Source organism: Pygocentrus nattereri, chromosome 12, assembly GCF_015220715.1.
Source record: "Pygocentrus nattereri isolate fPygNat1 chromosome 12, fPygNat1.pri, whole genome shotgun sequence".
Classification (NCBI taxonomy): domain Eukaryota; kingdom Metazoa; phylum Chordata; class Actinopteri; order Characiformes; family Serrasalmidae; genus Pygocentrus; species Pygocentrus nattereri.
In genome coordinates this window covers 23,348,780-23,366,973 of record NC_051222.1, presented here as the reverse complement: position 1 = coordinate 23,366,973, position 18,194 = coordinate 23,348,780, and the positions used below count along the sequence as shown (strand labels likewise).

Genomic DNA, 18,194 nt, shown 5'->3' with positions numbered 1-18,194 from the left:
CTCATTGCAGTTACAGTCCAAAGAAATAAACATGTTCTACGTATGTTTCAGACATAAACAAATATGCGAAAATAAAGCCAACTAACCTCCAATCACAAATTTTTTTAAGTTTCAGTAATTTTACCTTGGTTCTGAATGATTGCTATGAAAATGTAAATACTGTTTTTGTGAGTTTGTTGAATAATAACTGAGTGGCACATTCAGTCAATGTTACCAAAAAATACAAGTTTGCATGCATTGGTACGCTAGCTAGAAGTCCCTTGCAAAATAATGATACCACTCCCCTGCCAACACTAAATATATCTCCAAAAAACACTCTAAAAACACCTAGATTGAGTGTAAAATTTAGTGTTTCAATCCACATTTGCTATCAGTATGTGTTAGCATACATGTCCCTGTAGACAGTGTAGTAGAGGTATATCAGAATGATGTGACATTGTTTTAAAAGAGGGACAGATGAAACAAGGCAAAATATTTGACATCACAGTCTTCAAAAACAGGACATCAACCCATTTTGCACAGAAAGTATGCAAGCTTGATTAGTTCCACTCTGATCAAGAGCACAGAGGGAAGATGCAATTGAGGAAGGCCAGAAATGCATGATGCATTTTAAAAGGGGATCAATAACTTTATTTTAACTGATGCTGTTTAAATTAAACAGAAGCACTTAAATGTAACCTTTCAGTAGCACGTTTTCACTACGGACAAAGATTTAGTTTTTAGAGATTGTCAGGAAATGACAGCAACTGAATTATTTTACAGATGAAAAGAATCATGACAGGACCTTGTTCAAATTGGTAGTTACATCAAAAATTCTTTCTATTTCATACCTACTGACACTGACTATGATTTTTCATGGTCATTTCATTTGTGTTCAAGAGATTTTCTCGTTCAGATTATTTTAGATTTCCAGATAGCTGTACTTGAAACTAATTACCACAGATCAGATGTTGAAATAATCTGATGCTGAACTTTCAAAAAAATTGAATTTTTAAATGTCTGAAAAGCCCAGCAGTGCTATGCCATGTTACTTTTAATAGCAACTAATTCAATTATCAATAGAAAGTAAGACTGTAGCTGTCTGTTCTCTTCATTAATTCATCAAAATAATTTACAACCCAATTTCCCAAAAAGTTGGGGTGCTGTGCAAAATGTAAATAAAACAAAATGCAATTACGTGCAAATCATTTAAACCATATATTTCATTGAAAATTGTACAAAGACAACATATCAAATGCTGAAACTGAGAAATTCTATTGTTTTTTTAACAATAAATGCCCATTTTGAATTTGATGTCAATAACATGTTTCAAAAAAAGTTGGACAGGGGCACGTTTACCACTTTGTTTCATCACCTCTTCTTTTAACAACAGTCTGTAAGCATTTAGGAACTGAGGAGACACTGCTGTAGTTTTGAAAGTGATATATTTTCCTATTCTAAATAGTTCAGGGTCTCCTTTGTTTTTTTTCCATTTCATAATGCACCAAATGTTGTCAGTGTGTGACAGGTTTGGACTACGGGCAGTACTCTTAATACAGAGCAATTCTGTTGTAATACATGTAGAATGTGGTTTGGCATTGTTTTGCTAAAATAAGCAAGGCCTTCCCATGAAAAAGACGTTGTCCGAATGGCAGTATATGTTACTAAAACATGTACAGATCACTCATTCATGCTGCTTTCACATGTGTGCAGGTCAACTATGCCATGTGCACTAATGCACCCCTTATCATCATGAATACTGGCTTTTGAACTGTGCACTGAAAACAAGCTGAGGTGTCTTTAGCCCAGAGGACACAGTGTCCATGATTTCCCCCCAAAACATTTAAAATGTTGATTTGTCAGACCACATGACATTTCCACCTCCCCTCAGTCCATTTTAATAAACTCCGGCCCAGAGAAGGTGGCAGCATTTCTGGGTCCTGTTTATAGATGAGTTCTTCTTTGCATTTCAGACTTTTAATTTATGTTGATGTAGTGACGGACTGCACTTTCACAGACAGTGTTTTTCAGAAGTGTTTCCGGGGCCATGCAGTGATTTCCATTACAGAATCATGTCCGTTTTTAATGCAGCGCCATCTGAGGGCCCAAAGAACATGGCCAGCATGATTTTTTATGTATTTATTTATTTTTATTAAGTGTTCTTGGCATCAAATTCAAAATGGGTAAATATTTTTCAAAAAACAATAACACGTCATGCAATGATATGCTGTCTTTGTACTATTTTCAATGAAACATATGGTTTAAATGATTTGCACATCATTGCATTTTGTTTTTATTTAGATTTTTGCACAGCTTCCCAACCTTTTGGGAAATGGGGTTGTATATTTTAAAATAACAAAGGATTGAGCACAACAACAGCAACAAATTTTCCACATGCTTCCCTAACCCATCACTGCTTTATTTAGATGTCTAGACGGACAAGTGATTGGAAATGTCTTACCAGTCCAATCTGTAGAGGGTAAAGAGAGTAAACACACTGTTCTCCTCATGAGCTTATACTCCCTTACTTTTACCATGCTCTACTATTGTATGTGCGTAACACACACATATATACTCTGAGATACTGTTTGAATGTTGTATTTGTTGTTAGATATCATGTCGTTAGATTGCCAGAAAACAAAAGGAATAACACAACCTTTCCTATCCAAAGAAAAAAAAAATGGGAAAAACAACTTACCACAAGTCACTTCTATCAGTAGATTATTACTGCTTATCATGAAACGACAAATCACGTAGAATGTTGAACGCTGATGGGCAGAACCTAAGAGGAAAATACAGAGGTGTAAGTTTTAAGGAGTACAAAAAAAAAATTAAAAAATACACATATATTGTAACTCGTTCAAATCACTCTTTCTTCACAACCAGAATGCACTGTCGTAGCAAGAAACTGAGCAGTGAATTTCAAATCAAAACATTTATTGTCCTCTGTCGTTAACCAATCAGGATCCTTCCATAGCAACCCATTTAAAAATCTGTCTTCTGGTTCAGAACAGAAAACATTTCCTTTGAGAATGACTTATTTTTAGATTCAGTTGCAAAACAAAATAGACTCAGTTAACCTAAATCCCGAAATATCAAAATAATCAAACAGACAACTAGATTTTCATATGTAGTGAACAATATTAAATACAGGATTTGTCTGAGGCACTTGTCTATAACTTTCACAAATCTCAACATTAGTCAAAGTAGCATTGGTAAAACAAATGAGGGAGATTCTAATGCCTAGTGTAGTAGTAGTACAATCGTAAATTGGTAAGCTCCCCTCCCCCCAGTTAGCCATTTTATTCCAGCTCTTTCTTGCAGTAACCTAAAATGGCCACCAGATCAGCTGACAAGCTGTGAGGAGAACTGTTCCACTGAGCACTGCCTGCACCAGCACAGTAACACGCAAGAAAAAAAGAGGGGGAAAAAATCTAAACGCGTCTAGCCCCATGCCTTTAAATTGCTCCACAGAGCAGGTCAAACTAAAATATGGTGTTTATATTTGAGGTCCTTATTTCAGTATTCAGAGAACAGCCTGTTTCAAGCCTGTATGAATCTTAACAAGTCAATGTCCTATATCCCTGTCCTTTGCTGCGCAACGTATGTTCCCAGCAAGTCTTTCAAATATACAGCGCTCCCATTAACGTTATGCGCAAGTGCTTTACACAGTTTCTGTGGTCACCCAGATTCTGTGAATCCAAACTAAAGAATAAGAGGATACCTGACACAGTTATCCAGAAAGTCAAAGGAAAGGGCCTTGCCCAACACCTCCGGCAAACGGCCTGATCATCTGTCAAGCGCGCAAGCATTAGCAAAGAAACTGGCTCCACCAAAGAGTGCTAAGGTACAACGTCTTTTGCCTTTAAGAATGAATACATTAGTATAAACAACCCAGAACTGGGGAAAATCTTAACCATAAATTCTTGTTCACAAGTCTCCACGGTCATGTGTAATTGCTTAATCATTGTTTTATCACTGTAATTGCTACAATAAAAACATGTTCTTTGCTCCTTCTACTCCTGCAAAAACATGCAGACTACAGACCTCCCGCTGAAAAGCCCATTTCAAAAGTTAAAATTCAATAACACTTTCATTTTGTAAGCCACTACTGAATGTATTGCTTCAGGATCTATTAGTCATTATGTCGGCAACAAATTCAGGACAGTGTGAACTCAGTATGAATTGAACGAAAACTGTAAATTAAAAATTTGAGCAGCCAAAAGGTTTTCTGTTGCCTTGTTAGTTAGGCAGCTAACTAGCTAGCTAGGTCAGTGTAGCTCATTTTTAAACGAATTAGTACTTTCCATTTCATGTACTAACGGTAATGGAGCCGCTGCGATGTCTGTGCGATGTTTCCGAAAGATTTATGACATTCTTTTTACATTATTCAGCTTATTCTCACATCAGTTTAAAGTGGACAAAAACTCAACTACAACTGCAGAAGGGCTTTATTTTGCCTTGCTAATTATGCAGCTAATTACCCAGCTGGGTAGGTAGAAGCAGCTAATTTTAAAGGCTAAGATTTTATGTACTTTGCTTTGAATGAATGGCTACAATGTCTGTTAGGACTTCCAAAAGATTTATAACGGACCGTGAATTTCAGCGTAATCTCAAATCACTTTAAACTTTCCTCTGTTTAAATAACGGAGCGGCTTGTTAGATAGCTAGCTAGCTAGATAGGAATAGCTCATTTTAAAAGCAAAGATTTAATAGTACGTTCCACTGTATGTACCAGCGTTGAGTGAATGTCGGTGTTTGCAAAAGATTTTTGATGGTCCAAAAATTTGAGCTTATTCGCAAACCAGCTTAAAAGATCTCTGCTGTTCAGCTAACAATGCAGCTAATTAGCTAGCTAGCCAAGTAGCTGAAATCAAGTACAACGCATATTTTTAAACTGCTAATCAAATTTGAGTGCCAGTATATCACTTAGAACAAATCCAGCAAAAAGCTATTATCGTGCGTTTGGCCAACAGTGTTATGCAGCAAATGACTGCAGCAAAATTAGAAGATAGGAATAAGTTAACTTAGCCTGTGAATGGCTGTGGCAAAAGTTTGCAGAACTTACATATTTAGTATGTTTTTAGCTGTAGAAAAAAATCTTCACAGTAAAACAGTTTACAAGAAAAGAGAGACACGTGTAACCTTTCAGGGGTGCTCAAATAAAAACGACCCTCAAAAGATTTCTGTCAATTGATTTGCAAAGTACAGGGCTGACTAGCTTCTCTACGATCTGGACAGCAGTGAAAGGAAAAGGAGGGAAGGTGGAGGTGGTGGTGGTGGTGGTGGAGGGAGGATGTCAGAAAGTACCATGTACTAAGTGCTGGGGTGTTCCACATACATGCACAGAAAACAGCCTCTCACCCAGTCCAACAGCAAAACTGACCTTTAGCAACAACAACAACAAAAAAAAGACAAATTCCAGCTGGACGTTGTCTGTATAGCCACACCCGAAACAGATGACAAAATGAGAAAATAGCCAACAAAAAATTAACAATACAAGGGGAAATTTTCTTTGTATCCAACTGTTACTCTACAAAAGGCTACACACTTAAATTGGCATTATACATCTGGAGCAGACCCAAACAGAGCCGGCTGAGTGGAAAAGTACAGACCTGCATGGACCATACCACTTCACAAGGCACACAGGGGAGTCAACACGACAGGAAGCCAGGAAGAGCCACTAAATTTAGACATAGGACCTGTTTAAAATTGTTTAAAAAATGGATCAAAAAATGATTTGTGGCTGTATTTGAAAGTGTTTTTTAGACAACTTTCCAGCATTCACTCTCTGAACATGGTTTACGTTTCCTTAATGAACAGTGGGGTTTTCCTCATGCTGAATGCAAATGCGAATAAAGCTCGACTGTTTCTTACTCAGCGGTGAGCCAAGAGGTATTCCTGAGTAATCATAATTTTAAGTTGAGGAGTGTTTGCAGTTTAGCTGATATTCCGACACAGCAAGAGAAAATAAAGCGGGTGGGGGAGGGGCAGCTGAGGTTGGACTGTACCAATTGCTTTCCAAGGTGCCAGGTGACAGCAACAATCACTGAGCAACGGTAAGCTACTATTTATTATTGATATCAGTCATGAAAGTCTCAGTGGTTTCTAGTATACAGCAAATTACTGGTGTAAGCACATACAAAGCACAGGAAAACACCTTTTCTGTAACAAGGGGAGCAGTCTGAATGCTAAACAGCTCTACCGAAGACAACAACCACATCAGCAACATAGAGCCCAACAGGATTTAGTACAAATGTGAAACTCTGAACACTTGGACTGCCTCACTTTGGCACAAAGCGCCCCTCCCCCACCTTAAACAAAGACCGCCAGGAAAACATCACAAGATTTGTAGGCATTACCATTTTTGACCACCAGGTTGAAGATGATTATGTTATCATAAGTGAACGAAACTCAAATAAAGTATTTCAACACAGATGATTATCAGTCTGGATGGTATTGGTTGTCTCACAATTTCTTGTGTTTACCATCGTGTCTTGGCAGCCTTGGGTTCAGTGAGTGCAGAGAGCTGTAACATATTTTGGTTTGGCTCTGGCTAGCTGCAGACACTAAGGCCCAATCCCATTTCATCCTTCATCCCTACCACTTGGCCCTTAGCCCTCTGTTTTGCATGTTCACGTCTAGGTTCAGGGTGTCCCAATTTTTGGCAAGATGGCTGCGCAAGTGACCAAAGAAACACATAAATGTGAGAATTTTCTGTTAAAAATGACAATAACGTAGATTATTAGATTGTATTATCTTAGTTTAATGTCGTTTCAATGTATTACGGTTGTTTTCTTCATAACAAGCTTAAAAAAATCGCTAACAGCATGCTAATGCTTCAGTAGCTAGCTAGCTAACTTTCTCGTTCCACCTTAAATAGTCCATCTGTGTTGACCCCTGAAGTACCAGAATGTAACTGCTACACCATTTAAGGTGGAACGGGAAAATTCGAACAAGAAGCTGGTGACTAGCTGACTTCAGCTTCATATCACCAAAGAATTAGCGGTAGGTCGCCTACAGAGCACCACTAGTACCCTGTTAATGAAAACAAACACAAAAACAATTAATGAAGTAATGTTTTTTGTTTTTTTGTTGAAGGTTGTCCCATTTCGTAGGGCAAGATTTCAACCACTACCCTAGTAACACTATTCCATGGGGTTAGGGTGACACTCGAAAACAAGAGGCAGGGGTAAAAAGAAGAAATGGGGTTGGGCCTAAGCTGTTCTGTATTGTTCCCACAGGAGAACATCTCAACTTTACTTTGTTATTACGAAGAAGCCAACAAATCCCACTATTTGTGTAGCCAAGCTACACAGCACTTTCTTTCTTATTATAATAATCGCTAGCTAATCATCACATGGTCACACAAAAAATTATCGTTAGCAATATCACACCACATTTATGCTGTGATATGCTTTATGAAAGTGGCAAACGTTGAGTGAGCGTGGTGCTGGCGAAAGTGGGTTTTATTATTAGATTATTAGAGGAGTGCTTTATCAGTGTAGATTGTTTATTTAAGGTGGAAACATGAGGATGCTGCACTCTATTACTGTTGTATAATACTGGGTTCATGTGGAATTCAGTAACAACACATTTGGTGTCCGCAGATCTCAAAAATTATACATCCGGTTTATTCCACTGCTTCAGTCAACAGTACAAGTTTGGAAAATTGAACTCTTGATGGATCGTTTCATTCAGCGCTGCGGACCATTGCTGCTTGCAGTGGCAGAATTTTCCATTACAGCTCCACCAAAAATAATGGAACATCTGTTTCGCCGTCGTCCATGTACCGCAAACATGCGAAAGCAGCATATGTTCCAACTTCACTATGTGGTGAACTGAGAGGCTAATGTAAGCCAGAAGTGCTAATATCACTAGATAATGGCACTCCGAACAAATCTCCCCATGTAAATAGGCAATGACAAAGCACTAAAAAAAAATTACGGCAACAACTTTTTTTAGCAAGCATGTTGAGATGGTTTGGACATTGTGTTGAGGAGGAATAGTGGATATATTGGTCAAAGAATGGCAGAAGGAGAAGAGGTAGACCTCAGAGAAGGTTTATGGATGTAGTGAAGGTGGACATGGAGATGGTTGGTGTGAAAGTAGAGGAGGCAGTGGATAGGGCAAGATGGAGGCAGAGAATCCGCTGTGGCGACCGCTAAAGGGAGCAGCCGAAAGAAGAAGAAGAAGTTGAAAGAAGTAAAGAACAAACAACGCAAACAAGCAGCAATGACAAAACCAGAAAGTTCCCAATATAATCAACAAAGCTGTTCACACCAAACACAAGTTTAAGAGCTACGTCTTTAACGGATGTCCCGTTTCTAATTTTGACATCTTGCATCGTGCTGATGTGCCAGGTTAAATAGGCCAAAACACGGTTAAACTAGCCAAACACAGATGAGGAGAAACAGCACCATGAGGTGGGGAAGAGTGAGCTGACCCTTTCTCTAATTTTTATAAGGTTTCAGTGAATAATACCATGTTTTCTATCTGCTATGAGCTACTGGTATTGCTTTTTAACGTGTTACACCCATCTGTGCCAGATCGGAGATATTTTTCTTTGCAGAATAAGCAAATAAACCTTCTTGCTAATTCTTTTTGTGTCATAATTGTACCAAAATCGAATAATAAACTGTGATGTAACTGGTGGTGTGATGACAATAATACAATTAAGATCACTCTATGCCATGAAATATTGGAAAAACATCAAGGTAGTACTCCCTCTTGTGTATTACTTCATGATTTAATCCATGAATAATAATACAGAATAACACAGCTGTGTCAGCAGTTGACCAGACTAGTCATAGAGGATCACAGTATGCTTCTAAAAGCAGCGCTTTCTCACAATTAAAATTTTTTTTTACATTATCAGTAGCTACCGTTTTCATTCAAATGTTGGTATCACTAATACCGAATATGCAACAGCTCAGTATAAGTCTGCGTTCCTCTACCTCTCCAGAGTGTAATCCAGGAGGGTTAAGTGAGAAGCAGTGGTGGGGCACAGAAGTACAGAGTTTAGTATTTAGACTTCTCCAACCTGCCACGATCACTGATGAATGATACTGTAATTAGCTGACTTCCAGGGGAACTCCGCAGCGAGCGTCCAAGACTGACATCGCTGGTTTAATCATAAAATGCAGTGATGAATTAATCACTCATTAACAATCTGATAGAGACTAATTGCTGTTTTTGCTTTTGATTAATGCCATATCTGGGATGTAATGAGAAACAAAAAACTTTGAGGTAATTAAGCGAATAACAGCTAGCAAAGCCTTGTAGTGGAAAAAATATCTTTGTTCAGCTGTTGGCCAATCAGGAAGTGCTGCTGCTGTGACCGGTTGAAACCAGCTCAGGCCGGAATTTTCCTCACTGAGAGAACAGGAAGCTCACTTTACACCGCTCTACTGAATTCTCTTTCACACTAAAGGCAGACGATTTTGTTGACGATCCTGTGAATTTGTGTCCAGTGTCTCATTTTTATGCATTTCTCACATTTCCAAGACAAACTACATCACATTTTGATGGCTCTACAACACCTCTGAATCAGCCTCAAGGCTGCTTTCACAGCAGGAGCTGTTGAAGCTTGATCAATCGCTCGATCTATCTATCTATCTAGCTCTTCTTGTACTGTACTAAAAGCTTTCTGTACTGGTTAAATAAGCAGCTTCTGTGCGCACTGGAATGTGCATAACCATCCCCCACGTTTATTCCAGACTTTCATGCAATAACACAAAACGGCCACTAACGTAGCTGGCATGCTGAATGATCAGTGGCTCTGCACAGAAAACTGTAAGGACCACATCAGTATTGTAACAATTCAGAATGATTTTCAGTAGCTGGGCAAGAATATTTTTCTAGACTAGACCAAACGCAATACTTGCTTTTTGACACAGAATAGACCACCAGTGAAATTTACTTCACATTATCAGACTTCAAAAATGATGTGATATCTTTAATCTGTGTCCAGGAAACACTGCTCTAATAACTCTACTCAAGAAGGTGTAGGTCTCAGACAGCCACCACTCTGGCTTTCTGCTCTGGCACCATGTTCAGGAGTCTATGCATTGTATTCATCTTTTTTTTTCTTCTCCCAGCAGCATTTTGGCCATTTCTCTGGGTATTTAAGCTGCGTTAACAGTTCAGTGTTACAGTGGCAGACTATCCCACCCAGACATCTGAGCTCAGTCCATCAGAGGTTATATAAAATAGGTTCCACAACTCCCTTGTGGAAGGTTAACTCTCCTCTAGAAATATGTAAAATCAATGCTACTGCTCTAACCCAGCGCTTTGTAATTAGCTAGGGTTAACATGTTACTTCACATTCTGTTATTTATTTAACTAAAGATTTTTTTTCACTTTATTTCTTTGCTCCTCAATGTGAATCACACTGCTAGATGTAAAAAACAAAATATTCTGCTGAAACTTTTCTGTCTAAAGGACATTTTTAGCGAAAAGTATATAAGTTACTACCCTCAAGGGAGCATTATCAAGTAGCAGTAAGAAGCATAAATACTGTAAAATAGATTTTATGTCTTTTTAAATAATAATTTAAGTCTTTTTTAATGCACCACACATTCAGAACATCTACATGTGCATCTGCCATTACACATAATTAGCACTAATGAAGAGTAATTCATTTTTAAATGAAATTAAAATGAAATGGCACACGTAGAATACTGATCCTTCTCAATCACAAATAACAAACAGACGGATTGATATAGCAACACAATTCTGAAGGACTGATCTTTGACCATAAAGATGGGCCTTGCTCTAATTCGATCTATGATGTAGTTGGACAGAGAGAGAAAACGCATGATTAAGTGTGATGACGCAGGCTGTCTGCGAGGTGCAACGCGAGGCATGAGTGAAAAATAATATGTGGGAGGGGTACTAAACTAGGCTCGACTGCTCAATGTGTTAAACTCACTAAGGCCTCATTGAAACATGCTTCAAAATCTGAGTAAAGAAGGTACATCAAGCTACATGCATCTGGGGCAAGGCTGAAGGAAGTCAAGTTCTAGCCAGATGCTGTTTGTTAACAATTTACCAACCCACCAAATCAAGGTATTTTTCTCACCACCATCTCTGACACATGGTCATAGTATGCATTAAAATAATACTAATAATACAAGGCAATCTAAGCATGTTAAAATAATGACATAAGTGGAAACTCCACATTACAGGCTAACATGGACCTGAAACCACGCACAGGAAAATGCAGGATGCAGGAGCACAGCCAAACTGTGCAACAAGGACATGCACAGTTATGCCCCTCCCCTATGTGAGCACAGTGAACGCAGAAGAGCAAGTGGAAAATTACTGGCAGACGGACTGTACCATTTCAGAGGACACGGTGGGTGTACCAAATCTACCAAGATTAACTGTGAATATAAACACTCCTCAATATCGTCTACTACACAATGTGCTCTAAAGCAAATGCAAGTGGATGAAAATCAAAACATATTTCCATACAAAAACACCATGTTAAAAAATTTACGGCATAACGCCTTCAGAAAAAATATAAGCTGTTTTTGGATCAGAAATACTCTAGTAGCAACAATGAAACTAAATTTGGAAAGAGAAAAAGAGAGAAGGAACGAGAGAGAGAGAGAGAGAGAGAGAGAGAGAGAGAGAGAGAGAGAGAATATAAACACCCAAATCCATGTGTTACTAGAATAGACTAGCAGTATCCTTTATAGGAGGCAGAATAGCTGAAGTAGGGGTGCACTGAGGCACTGAGGTACCAAGCCAATACAGCACAAACACTCATAAATTACACTTTATCAACTAACCAAACTTAAGGTCTGGGCTATATAACAAAAACAATTTATATGTACACACACACACCGGCCATTTTATTAGGTACACCTTGCTTGTAAAAAATTGGACCCCCTTTTGCCTTCAGAACTGCCTTAATTCTTCGTGGCATACCTTCAACAAGGTGTTGGGAACATTCCTCAGAGATTTTGTTTATTTATTTGAGTTACTGTTGCCTTTCTATCATCTCGAACCAGTCTGTCCATTCTCCTCTGACCTCTCACATCAACAAGGCATTTTCGTCCACACAACTGCCGCTCACTGGATATTTTCTCTTTTTCAGACCGTTCTCTGTAAACCCTAGAGATGGTTGTGTGTGAAAATCCCAGTAGATCAGCAGTTTCTGAATTAGTCAGACCAGCCCGTCTGGCACCAACAACCACGCCACGTTCAAAGTCACTTAAATCCCCTTTCTTCCCCATTGTGACGCTTGGTTTGCACTTCAGCAAGTTGTCTTGACCACCTCTATATGCCTAAATGCTTTGAGTTGTGGCCATGTGATTGGCTGATTAGCTATTTATGTTAACAAGCAACTGAACAGGTGTACCTAATAAAGTGGCTGGTGAGTATGTATATACACACTATATTGCCAAAACTTTTCACTCACCCATCCATATCATTGAATTCAGGTGTTCCAATCACTCCATGACCACAGTTGTAAACCAAGCACCTAGGCCTGCAGACTGCTTCTACAAACACTGGTGAAAGAGTGGGTCGCTCTCAGGAGCTCAGTGAATTCCAGCGTGGTACTGTGATAGGATGCCACTTGTACAACAAGTCCAGTCGTGAAATTTACTCACTACTAAACATTCCACAGTCAACTGTCAGTGGTATTATAACAAAGTAGATGCGATTGGGAACGACAGCAACTCAGCCACAAAATGGTAGGCCATGAAAAATGACAGGGGTCAAGGGATGCTGAGGCTGCGCAGAGGTCGCAACCTTTCTGCAGAGTCAATCGCTACAGACCTCCAAACTTCATGTGGCCTTCAGATTAGCTCAAGAACAGCGTAGAGAGCTTCATGGAAGGGATTTCCATGGCCGAGCAGCTGGATCCAAGCCTTACAATCACCAAGCGCAATGCAAAGCGTCAAAGAGCAGTGGAGACTCTAGAGTAGTGGAGACTCTAGAGCAGTGGAGACTCTAGAGCAGTGGAGACATGTTCTCTGGAGTGACGAATCTGGGTTTGGTAGTTACCAGGAGAACGGTACCTGTGCCAAGCGTAAAGTTTGGTGCAGGGGGAATTATGGTGTGGGGTTTTTCAGGAGTTGGGCTTGGCCCCTTAGTTCCAGTGAAAGGAACTCTTAATGCTTCAGCAGACAAAGAGATTTTGGACAATTTTATGCTCCCAACTTTGTGGGAACAGTTTGGAGACGGCCCCTTCCTGTTCTAACATGACTGCACACCAGTGCTCAAAGCAAGGTCCATAAAGACACGAATGAGCGAGTTTGGTGTGGAAGAACTTGATTTGCCTGCACAGAGTCCTGACCTCAACCCGATAGAACACCTTTGGTTGTACATCAGCATCTGACCTCACAAATGCGCTTCTGGAAGAACGGTCAAAAATTCCCATAAACGCACTCCTAAACCTTGTGGAAAGTGGTCCCATATATATTTATCGATAATGTCCATGAAATCAATATGTAGAACTTATCACTTTTTCCTTCAATTTTGTATGCATGAGCATTCTTCGCTAGAGCCCATAAATCAGCGCACCGATATTACCAGTCGATATAACGCAGTTGCAGAGAAATTGGTACCGGCATTTATAACAACCGATAAATGACGAAAAGCAGATCCTTCAACTCTGAGTGTTGTTGTGTGTTTGTCCATCAGAGGGGCGCTGTGCAACTTCCCTATTGGTAACATACACATTTGTATTGCCATAAATCACAACAATCAGCAGAGTCGAATATTCTGCGACAGAGATTGTCTGTGTTCATGGTAAGCTGATAAATGCCCCATGAATTATGTTAATAATAATGATATTATAAAAATAAAAAAACCCTATCACTTCTTAGCCTAAATAACCCTGGCAACATTCATGACAGCCATGCCTGCTTTTGCTGCAGTAATGCTAAGCTACTGAAAAAGTTGACAGTAGGTTATTTACGAAACAGTAAACAAACAGCAATCTCATCATTTCTCCCTAGCTCATCACTTCTAAAAATTCTCTGGCAACATGGTTTACAGCAGCTTACACCACTGTTCATAGCTAAATTAGGTTACCAACAAAGCTAACTAATGCTTTATCTCCTGTGGCTCTACATCTACAAAATCAGTGCAGATTGAGTTACTGATATCTGAGCTTTTGGGAAAGATTTAGCTATGAAATGCAGGGGAGAAAGTGTGCATTCTCCTTTCACTTTCCCAAATCCTGCACACTTTCACAGTTTGCCCATTAAAATTAAAGAACTCTTTCAGATATTCTGCCCATAGTTTTTGTGTTGTTTCTTCTTGTCACATTGTGTCACTTCTTGTCACTGTATTATGTCATGTAATCTTCATCTTAAATAACTACATATAACAAATGTTGGGGAAATACTTTATGTATTTCTGAAGAAAAAAAAAAAGAATATCAGCCAATATATTGCATTTTTAAATCCTAAAATATCGCAATCAGTATCGATTTTAAAAATCCTATATCAGTCTGGCTCAATCCATCATCCAAAACTCCAGTCTTGGCTTTACTTCATTTAAATACACAACAGTCAGCTGTGGGAATATCATTACCAGAAGTAGTACTTGTCATTCTGAATTATAGTCTAATCTTTAATTGTCATGAGGTCCGTGGATTGTTTTGGATTTAAGGCACTGAAACTAAATAAAAGCAGTGAATAAATTTTAGCCAGTGTGACTTCAAGACGCAGACACTGGGCAGACACTGGGTAACAGCCCACTTTTAAAAGGTAGTAAGTCAGATATCCTTGTCTGTTTGCCAGCACACACAAGTGCAAGTGTGTTTTTGCTGCAGCCTCATGGCTAACTTTGTGGTCCTACATGATGTATTATTTGAGGCAACTGCAAGGGTGACAGCGACGGCAATGGCCAAGATCAGAATCAGGTGGTTGTGGCATGTGCCCGTCCACCCAGGCCCCGACCCTGACGGCCATGAGAGACAGCGGTGACGAACCTCGGCGAGGATGGCAGGGAGAGAGCCGCAAGTGTGGAGGGGCGGAGTACAAATCCCGAGTTCCCCCAACGGATGCGAGTCACGAGAGTGATGGTGGGAGGAGGAGGACGAGGATGCTGGTGCCGGCCATGAGAGGCACCAGAGCAAGTCCCGAGCTCCACCGGGTGGCCGAGCTGCCAGCTGGGGGTGGTAATGAGGAGGCAGAGCGGCAAGCGCTCATTCCCTCTCAGCTCGGATGCTCACACAAGGCAACTCACGAGAGGCAGCTGATGCTGATCTGGCTGGCAGTGCGAGCACCTTTTAAAAACAGCTGAAAGTGAAGACAGAGAGGGACAAGCAGCACCAAAAAGAGACTTAAGAAGAGCTTGAGTAAAGTCTAGTAAGTTAAAAGCCACTGAAAAGTGGCCAGTGTAGCATAGAGTTGGTTTTGGTTCTGTTAGCTTTGTTCATCCGATGCGTGATTAAAGAAAATGAAGGCTGCTGCAGCACTGCACTGCCTCCAGCATCCTCCTTGAGCCCAGGGTAGTACATGCGGTGCTACTGTGGTGCTGATGGAAGAATGTTGAAGATAAATGTAGTCATTTTCTTGCACCATAATCTGGCATGAAGCACATGTAAACATATCACACAGTCTGCCACAGAATTAGACCAAGATTTTAATGGCATCATCTCATTGTGCATCTAATAAAGTTGTGAGACAACTGGCTTAAGAATGTTCTTCTTATCTCTGGAAACCCAGCAATACCACAGACATTTGTGCCCAAGAATCCACAACTGCTCAATTTGCGAGTGCACTGATTGTGATTCATAGATGTCTGTTACGTCACATACACAAAGCTGGGTAGCTATCACCCTCCACAAAGCCTGTTAAGGTGCCCTGAGTGGCAGACATAATTGGCTTACAAAGAATCACACCAACCTTTTGTTACATGCCTTTTTTACCAAAAGGCACATGGTTTACACTTAGTTAGTCTTCACCCTAATCGAGTGTAGGCCTTATTATGAAGAGGAAGCTGCAGGAGCTTAACCTTGATTTGACGAATCTGAAGTTTCTTTGCTCTAGCAACTCTCAGTAACTCTCTTCCAAATCGTACTCCTATAAAGAACCTTTTAGAGCAGCAGGTATACTGTCACTCAACAGTCTCCGGGACAAATCTCACTTTGAGGCATTCTTATTTCCACTTGCTGCTGAAAAACTGGACAATGAACAAAATGTGGATGTAAGTTACCACTTGACCTGGCTGTAGTAGCTCAGAATGGCTTACTTGGTAAAATAATTGTGACTTCGAAATGCATCCTGGTGCTCCAGCAATATACTCAGATCCTTGAAAGTAATCTTATCAACTGTACCCACTTCTGGTACCTGATTACTGCCATCATACAGTCACCTCAAGCGATCACAAAAATTACAGATGACAAAAGTTTGAGAACCATGAGAAATACAGGCAGGAATTACATGTTGTCAGCTGAAATCTAAAAAGGTCTGCTGGTTGGCCGATGGTTGTGAAGACTTGTGGTGTTACCACTGATTGTTCCAGTTGGTCTGTTGCAGATTCTGCATGTTGTTTTGTTCAAATTCAGGGCATCACCCCTTTCATCAGGTTTAGATCCAAGGACTTTGCAAAACAAGGGCACTGAGCAATTTTCTTTTGAACAACATCCATCACTTTCTTCATAAGCTTGCTATGGCACAATGGATGGGGTCATATCATGTGTGCATCAAATGTTAGAAACACAACACTCAGAGGCCAGGTGACTGGGCACTGCAACAATGCAAGATCCTTTGAAGATCCTTCGCTAAAATATGGAAACATGTGAATTTGCCATCTATAATAATCTAAGAACCTAACACACATACTTGGCCATTTACATACCCACTAAGCTAACAAAAGACAAGTCTTGTTCCAGTCTACTCCAAGAAAATCACGTTAATCACTTTCTAGGGCATTCTCTAAGCTCTTTTTTCAGGCAACTATACTGGTTGAAGATTTATCACCTTAAAATTGTACCATCCAAACAAATCAAGCCTTTAATGTGGAACTTCAGAAAAGGGTATCTTGTTGTCCACACAATGTCTATGGAAAATTAGTTGTCCATGTGAAGACTGAACATCTGCACTGTAACCAAATGCTTTAGCTTTAAAAGCAAGTACACAGATCTAGCCAGACCTATAAAATGTGTGAGGCAGTCTCAGAAGCTTTGGTTTTCACTTTAAAAATTACATCTGAGTTACCCTCACCATTCTTTATCCCTTCTCCCCATCAACCTTGACAAATGTCAAACGCTGATCCATAGCACGGCTGGGTCTAGAGCAGAAGCAAAAGGTTTTGCTGGCCTTTAAGCAATTACAGAGTTAATACCAACTTATACCCTGCTACACAAATATAGTTACAATTATATGGCATATACCATGAACCATGACAATGGAGGGAAAGGACTGGGACAATTTACCTCACATAATCTTGCTAACAAAACACGTTCAAGCTCCTTTCACATATGTACTTTTACGTGGGAATTCAATAGTAATAAAACAGTGTTAAAGGCGTTAACGTGAACGCAAGAGTCAAAATCCTGGGACAAGCCCATGTGTGAACAGAAGCCAATATGACACAGCAAACGTCAAGTATTATGTATGGTTCTAGTGTATTACTGCTTGAGAGAAGTGACAAAAAACTGCTCTGTTGTTTTCCTGCTAATACTCCAGAACGATGCAGCATCGCCAACAAATGGAAACACTTATGTAACCTTTCACAAAAGATAAAAACGTGAGAGTGTGTTTTGTACATGATTCAGAAATTAAGAAGCTGTTGGCCCTTCATGTTGAGGATGTTCTGCTTTATGGGAATTTCACACAAACGTCAACGTGTGCACCCCAGTAAAACAACACTTAAGCCCTGCAAATTAGGGCTGTCCAGAATACTGTTTTTGGGGCGCCATAGATTCGGGAGTAATCAGCAGCATATATTGGAAGCTTCAGGGATCCACGCCCGATGCCTGTGTTGAAAGAACATCCGCAGTTTCATCCGCTGTAAAATTCAAATTTCCAGGTTACCTGCTTTCCTTGCAGAATGCTGTAGCTCTTGCGGTGCGGCTTCACTTCGTCTACTAGGCCAGCTAGCCTCTCTTAGCAGCAGGACAGGGGTGTAACAGCACAGTGCATGCAATAGTTAACGAGGGGCATACATTGTGGCCCTAGTAAAGGTCCAGTACGGCAGGGCACTGTTTGCAGTTGCCCTGAGAATATATGCTGTCCAGCACC

At 40.0% G+C, this 18,194-nt stretch overlaps 1 protein-coding gene across 5 annotated transcripts in view; it reads right to left on the bottom strand.

Moving 5' to 3' along the window:
* LOC108428237 (activating transcription factor 7 interacting protein) overlaps positions 1–18,194 on the bottom strand; it is a 52,157-nt gene that overhangs the window by 31,275 nt on the left and 2,688 nt on the right. For 4 of the 5 annotated variants that reach the window (XM_017699100.2, XM_017699101.2, XM_017699102.2 and 1 more), the window contains exon 2: positions 2,678–2,761. The exons of the other annotated variant lie outside the window; for it this stretch is intronic. The gene's annotated coding sequence lies outside the window, so the exon portion shown is untranslated. The remainder of the gene's footprint in view (positions 1–2,677; positions 2,762–18,194) is intronic. 5 annotated transcript variants of the gene reach the window in all.